The 7126-nt window shown below is 62.6% G+C and overlaps 2 non-coding genes across 2 annotated transcripts; both read left to right on the forward strand.

Moving 5' to 3' along the window:
- The first annotated feature begins 6018 nt into the window (after positions 1-6018).
- Positions 6019-6110, forward strand: MIR194-2 (microRNA mir-194-2). Its single transcript, NR_034754.1, has one exon. It is a non-coding gene; the product is annotated as a microRNA mir-194-2 (primary transcript).
- Positions 6111-6264: 154 nt separating this feature from the next.
- Positions 6265-6355, forward strand: MIR192 (microRNA mir-192). The gene has a single exon (NR_034753.1). It is a non-coding gene; the product is annotated as a microRNA mir-192 (primary transcript).
- Positions 6356-7126: the final 771 nt, after the last annotated feature.

Consider the following 7126-nt stretch of genomic DNA (forward strand, 5'->3'; position numbering starts at 1 on the left):
CCTCTGTGCCGTGTCTCCCCGCCCCGACGCCCGGACCCCGGGCCTCCTGCTCCGGTATCCTCCCACCCGCTCACCCGCTCACGCCACGGGAGCCGAGAGAGACCGCCGGCTCGGAGGAGCCCAGCAAAGGGAGCCGAGCGGCCGCTTCGGCCTCCTTCGGGAGGCGCCCCGGCTGGCCGCCGGCCCGTGGCCGGAGGCCGCTCCCCCGGGGGACGGGAAAGGACAGGGACCGCTTCCTGGCCCCATCCGGCCCGGTCGTGGCGGCCGGGGGGGAAGCCGGACCCGTCGTCCGGGCGGCGGCAGGTGCCTGCCCTGCTCGGGCATCGTCACGAGGCATCGCCGTGAGAAGCAGCATGGCACCGTGGAAGGAGCCCGGGCCTGGAAGTCAGAGGGTCGTGGGCTCTAATCCCGCCTCCGCCACTTGTCGGCTGTGCGAACTCGGGCCGGTCGCTTTACTTCTCTGGGCCTCAGTGACCTCACCTGGATAATGGGGATGGAGACTGTGAGTCCCCCGTGGGACGGGGACCGCGTCCACCCCGATCTGCTCGTACCGGACCCCAGAGCTCAGTACAGCGCCTGGCACGTAGTAAACGCTTAACGGATACCACAGTTATAATTATTAGTATTCTTCCAGCCAGGGGCCTTAAGCCGGTCGGTGGCCTTCCCCACCCGCTTTGCGCCGGGCGACCCTGGGCCCCCACCCGCCCCATTCCCCGGACCCCACTCTCCCACTGGCATCCGGGGAGCCTGCTTCCTGGCTCTGGTCCTGACACACCCCTGGAGGTTATCTACCTTCCAGGGATGGGGTGGGGCACCCTGCTAGCTTGCTTCAGGAAGGGCGAAGGTCGGTGGGTGGGGCGGAGGGGAAGAACGTTGGGGAGGGGAGGGCCCTGCCTCCTGGCCACCCCCCGCAGCCCCCCAAGTGTGCTTAGCCCTCATCTCCTCCCCTCTGGTCCTGGTCTGCCACCTCCGCCTGCCTCCCTTCGAAGGGAGGGGCGCGAAGGCGATAGACCTCCTCGCCGGGCCACCCGAGCCGGCGTCCGGGAGAGTCGGACGGGCCCCCCGCTTGCCCCGGGCCGTGGGGACGAGACGCCGCGGGTGGCCCCCGGCGCACGGGCTGAGGCGAGCCGAGGCGGCCGGGCCCCGCCCTGGCCGGCGGCCCCGGGCGGGGACCGTGCGGGCGACCCACGTGACGACTCAGGGTGGCCCGTGGCGGACCAGGACCCGCCGAGGTCAGCGGGGCTGGTCCGGAGGGCCCTAGGCAGGCTGGGAAAACTCAGCATTTGACTCCACTCCAGGGTGGGTCTCTGAGGACCTCAGATAATAATTACGGTACTTGATACCCCTTAAGCGCTTACTCTGTGCCGAGCACCGCTCCGAGCGCGGGTGTAGAGACAAGGCGGTCGGGTAGGACAGAGTCCCTCTCCCACCCCGGACTCACCCTCTTAATCCCCGTTTTGCAGATGAGGGAACCGGGGCCCAGAGAAGTGAAGTGACTTGCCCAAGGTCACCCGGCAGACGTGAGGCTGCCCGAGGCCGGAAGAGCCCGGGCCTGGGAGTCGGAGGACGTGGGTTCTAATCCCGGCTCCGCCGCTTGTCTGCTGTGTGACCTTGGGCCAGCCGCTTCACTTCTGGGACCGCGAGCCCCACCTGGGACAACCCGATTACCTCGTATCCACCCCAGCGCTTAGAACAGGGCTTTTTCGCAACGTGCCATCGTTAGTATTATGCGGTGGAGCCGGGATTAGAACCCACGACCTTCTGATACCCGGCCCTGTGCTCTCTCCCCTAAGCCACACCCAGTTGAACACACACTACCCACCACCCCCCGCCCCGCCCAAGTGGTGTGCCTGGGCAGGGGGACAGATCTCGAGAAGCCATCCAGTCTGGCCTGGGGTGGGGCCTGGGTGCCAGAAATCTGGGGGTCTAATCCTGTCTCCGCCACTCACCTGCTGTGTACCCTGGAGCAGGTCACGTCACTTCCCTGTCCCTCAGTTTCCTCATCTGTAAAATAGGAATGATATACCCGTAATCCCTCCTACGTGGATTACGAACCCCTTGTGGGACGGGGCCCGAACTAATTCTCTTGAGTCGGCTCGCCTTATCTTGAACCCGCCCCAATACGTATAGTGAGGGGTTACCAAGTACCATAATAATGATTATATTAGGTCAACATTGAAAGAGTGAGAGAATGGAGAAGCAGGGTGGCTCAGTGGAAAGAGCCCGGGAGGTCGTGGGTTCTAATCCCGGCTCCGCCGCTCGTCAGCTGGGTGACTGTGGGCAGGTCACTTCACAAGGCGTAGAGACTAGATCACCGGCCTGGGAGTCAGAAGGTCGTGGGTTCTAATCCCAGATCCCCCACTTGTCTGCTGTGTGATCTTGGGCAAGTCACTTCACTTCCTCTGTGCTTCAGTGACCTCATCTGTAAAATGGGGATTGAGTCTGTGAGCTCCATGTGGAACAGGGACTGTGTCCAACCCGATTTGCTGGTATTCACCCCAGCACTTAGAACGGTGCCCGGCACAAAGTAAGTGCTTAACATTATTCACTTCTCGGGGCCTCAGTGACCTCATCTGGAAAATGGGGATGAAGACTGTGAACCCCATGTGGGACAACCTGATCACCTTGTATCCCCCCAGCGCTTAGAACAGCGCTTGGCACGTAGTAAGCGTTTAACAAATGCCATCGTTATTATTATTATTTGTGCCTCATTTACCTCATCTGTAAAATGGAGATTGTGACTGAGCCCCGTGCGGGATAGGGACTCACAAATTAACCTGATTAATTTGTATCTACTTTGTGCTTAGTACAGTGCCTGGTACATAGTAAGCGCTTAACAAATACCATTAAAAAAAATACCAATCGGGAATTCAGGCAGCACCTCGTGGGGGTCCCAGGGTCCCCCGCCTCCATCGAAAAACTGAACTGGAGAAGAGGGGGCGCCGCTTTTCTGTTTGAGGGTGGGGGTCCCGGAATGTGGTCTTCAAGAGGGAAGTATGTGGGAAGAGGCTTGGGAAGGGCAGGCAGGCCAGCAGGCTCTGAGAGTTAAAGAGAAGCAGTGTGGTTAAAGAGAAGCAGTGTGGTTTGGGGAATAGAGCCCGGGCCTGGAAGTTAGAAGGACCTGGGTTCTAATCTCGGCTCTGCCACGTGTCGACTGGGTGAACCTGGGCAAGTCACTTCGCTCCTCTAGGCTTCAGTTCCCTCATCTGTAAAGAGAGAAGCAGCGTGGCGTAGTGACTCGATCACGGGCCTTGGAGTCAGAAGGTCGTGGGTTCTAATCCCGGCTCCCCCACTTGTCTGCTGTGTGACCTTGGGCAAGTCACTTCACTTCTCGGTGCTTCAGTGACCTCGTCTGTAAAAGGGGATTGAGCCTGTGAGGCCCCATGGGGAACAGGGACTGTGTCCAACCCGATTTGCTGGTATTCACCCCAGCACTTAGAACAGTGCCTGGCACGAAGTAAGTGCTTAACAAATACTATTATTAGTATTATTATTATCAAGAGTGCGAGCCTCATGTGTCCAAGCTGATTAACCTGTATCTATCCCAGAACTTAGAACAGTGCTCGGCACATAGTGAGCTCTTAACAAGTCCCTCTCAGCTTGTTGGGGTGTAGCCCACCTTGGGGCCTGGATCCCGGAGGGGGCTGCCCGCCCTGCTCTGCCAGACCCCCCAGACGGGGCAACAAAAGGCTCCGGCTGCAATGGACCTGATAAACTGAGGCACAGAAAGAGAAGCAAGCTGCTGGTACTTCCCGGTGCCCCTTGGAGGTGGAGCACTGCGCCGAGCACTCGGGCCACCGACTCTACGTGCTCACCTTGGCCGCCTGGCCTAGTGCTCTATCTGGAAGTCGGAAGGACGGCGGTTCAAATCCCAGCTCAGCCACTTGACTGCTGAGCGACCTCGGGCAAGTCACTTCACTTCTCTGGGCCTCAGTTCCCTCATCTGTAAAACGGGGATTAAGGCTGCATGAGGCACAGGGATTCCGTATCTACCCCGATCGGCTCGTATCCACCCCAGTGCTCAGTACGATGCCTGGCGCGTGGTAAGCGCTTAATACCATTCTCTGCCCGGAGGAAGCGCTCGGTAAATACCGTGGATTATTCGATCGGTCGATTGGCCGTAGAGTTGGACTGTCCGATCCCTGCCCTCGAAGCGCTTGCAGTGGAGCTGGGGTGAGGGAAGCGAAGACAGATGGGGGGAGGGGGCAGGCTCCGGAAGGTAGGTACCCCCATTCCGGAGGGGGATGGGCGCGGCCCATCCGTCCAGTGACTGACAGGAAGGACCCTGAATTCCGGGAGAGGCCCTGGGATCTGGAGGGCAGATCACCTGGGTTCCTGGAACCATCCCCCCCAACCGCCTCCCGGGCACAGTTCAGGTTTCCTTGCCCTTCGAACCCCACTGGGGATCCAATATTGACGGCCGAGCTAATCATTAACCCTGGGAGCGCTGGGCTTGGCCGACCGCTCAAAAGCCGGCCCGGGCCGCCCCGATGGGCTCACTTCCTCCTGCTGCTCCCCGGCGTACCCCACGTCCAGTTCGGGTGACGCCCCGGAGAGACGTCGAGGTAAGTGCCCCCCACGGGTCCCCTGGCGAGCTCGGCCCCCATCCCTCTCCGGCCCGCAGCTGGCCGGCCCCGCTGCCGCGTCTCTGGGCCGGGCGGCGGGGATGGGGGCTGGAAGCAGGGTCCCGGGAGGGCAGCGGGCTACGGGGCGGAGAGGGATTTGGGGCCGGACTCCCTCGGTGGAAGAGGGACCGGCAGCTCAGGCGGGGGAAGGCCAGTCCGCGAGAGGGGACGTGCGCGGGCACCTCTGGGTGGACCGGCGGGTGCGTGATGGGCAGCGAGAGCTCACGTAGCCGTTCACGGGACCTGGATGCACTTTTCCAGGCCCCCACGCTTCCGCTCCCCTGGGGGCAGGCGGGGTCTCCGGGGGAGGGGTCGGGGATCGCCCTGGGCCCGAGGCGGCCAGAGAAGGCTAATACTCAAGAGGAACGGCTGCTGGGCCTTGAACCACCACCCTCCTGCCATCTCTGGGCTCGGGCCCGGGAGGAGGAACAGGGCAGGCTCGAGGAACCTCATGAGGGCCGACTTGGCTGAAACCACCCCCGGTGGAAACGTGGGGGTCAAGCTCCCGAAGGTCCCGGGGAGCCTCTGGGTCCACCCTAGTCTCACCGAGCAGGCCTCAGAACCAGGCTTCGGGGGTCCCTCGGCCCTGGGATGGCCCCCAAGGTGGGGGTGGAGGTGGCCGCGGGTGGAAGTCGAACCTGTTGCCGGGGAGAAGAGCGGGATGCTGTGGGCCCGGACTGTCCCTCTCTAAATCTTGCGTCCCGTCAGCCCACGAGGGCGGCCCTACGGCCCCGTGATTTCCGTGGCCTCGCTTCGTCCTTGGAGGCGAGATGGGGGCTGGTCGTCTTCTTGGTCTTCCTTCTCCTTCCCCGCTCCCATTTCCCTCCTCTCAAGCTCCCTTCCCTTTCCCTTTCCCGGCTTCCCCTCTCCCTCCAGCCCCGGTTCGGAACGCCCCGCCAGCCGAGGCCGTCGGGCCCGTGGGTCGGGGGTCGCCGCCCGGCGCGGGGAGCGCAAGAAGTCGGGGGGGGAGGCCATCTCCTCCCTCGGGAGCCCGACGACCCTCGGGGCGGGGCCGGCCCTCCAGCCCGGGACCAACGGTTGAGAGCAGGAAGCGATCGATGGGGCAGGGGAGGTTGGGAGGACCAGTGTAGGGGGTCATAAATCGGATTTATGAGGCAGACCTGGGCGGAGCAGCGGACTTCGCCCGCGGGAGGGAGCGTTGGCGGGTTGGCATCGGAGATGGGGCGCCAAGCGCGAGGGCCAGTTGATAAGAAGCTGGAATAAAGAGACTCTGGACCTCGGGCCCGGCGGAGACCGGGGCGGAAGAAAACGGGTGGGCGGGGCGGAGGGGGGTGGCCGGGAGGGCTCTCTCCACCCCGCAGTGACCCTGGCGTGACGCTGCGGGCAGAGGGGGCTCGAAGAGGAGGAGCAGTTGGACCCTCCGACGGCGCACTTGTGGAGCCCACCCCTTGTAACAGCAACTCCATGTGGAAGGGTCTCCTGGTTCCAGTGGAGCTGCTGTTATCTTGGGTGGGTCATCCGGGATCCTCGGAGGAAGAGGAAGGGGCGACCTGATGGAGCCGGGGGACGGAAGAGCAGGCCCAAGAGAACTGCGGCGAAGGCGGGGGACCTCCCCCCGACGTACAAAGGCGCTCCCCACCTCTGCTTGGGCCAGGATGGCCCTGCCCCTCGGAGAGAGAGAGCGCACAGGGCTCTGACCTATGAATTGACAGCCAGTTCTCTCTGACCCCTCTGGCTGCCAATTCCATAGGTCACAGGTATGTTCGCCTCAAAGCCAGCAGCGAGGACGAGGACGCTGGCGGAGCGACGTGGGGGGAGGGAGGATCGGGTGGGGGGCAAGGAGCCGCGGGCCAAAAGGGGGAAAGCCCAACCCCCAAAAGGATGGCACGCCCTCCATCCCCACCCCTTCTCCGCTTCCTGGGGTCAAGATGGACGGCCCAAGTTACCCTAGAGAACTTAATGATAATAGTGGTATTTGTTAAACGCTTACTATGTGCCAGACTCTGTACTGAGGGCCGGGGTAGATAGCAAGTAAATCGGGTTGGACACAGCCCCTGTCCCACATGGGGCTCACGGTCTTAATCCCTGTTTTACAGATGAGGGAAATGAGGCCCAGAGAAGTTAAGTGATTTGCCCAAGGTCATAGAGCAGCCAGGTGGTAGAACCGGGATTAGAACCCAGGTCTGTGCTCTATGGCTTCTTGTTAGAGCAGGGCCACTGCATTTGAGGGCCATCAGTGGTCAGCAGGGGCCAGCAGGAGCCCTCATCCCGAGCCCACGTGCTGCTAAGCGCTGCTCAGAGGGGGTCCTGTGCCCAAGTTCTGCCCGGACCGCTGCAACGCTACGTCGTTCCCACAGGAGCCGGGCCCTGACAGGAGGGAAGAGCAGAGTCCCAAGCGCCCAACCCCGGCCCCCAGCCCAGCCCCTTCCCCCTCCGTGTGCTTCCCTCCGCCCTTAGCCCGTGAGACCCACGTAAGACGGGGACTGTGTCCGACTCGATTACCTTGTAGTCACCCCAGCGAAAGAGCCCGGGCTGGGGAG

Source organism: Ornithorhynchus anatinus, chromosome 3 (genome assembly GCF_004115215.2).
Source record: "Ornithorhynchus anatinus isolate Pmale09 chromosome 3, mOrnAna1.pri.v4, whole genome shotgun sequence".
In the NCBI taxonomy this organism is placed as follows: domain Eukaryota; kingdom Metazoa; phylum Chordata; class Mammalia; order Monotremata; family Ornithorhynchidae; genus Ornithorhynchus; species Ornithorhynchus anatinus.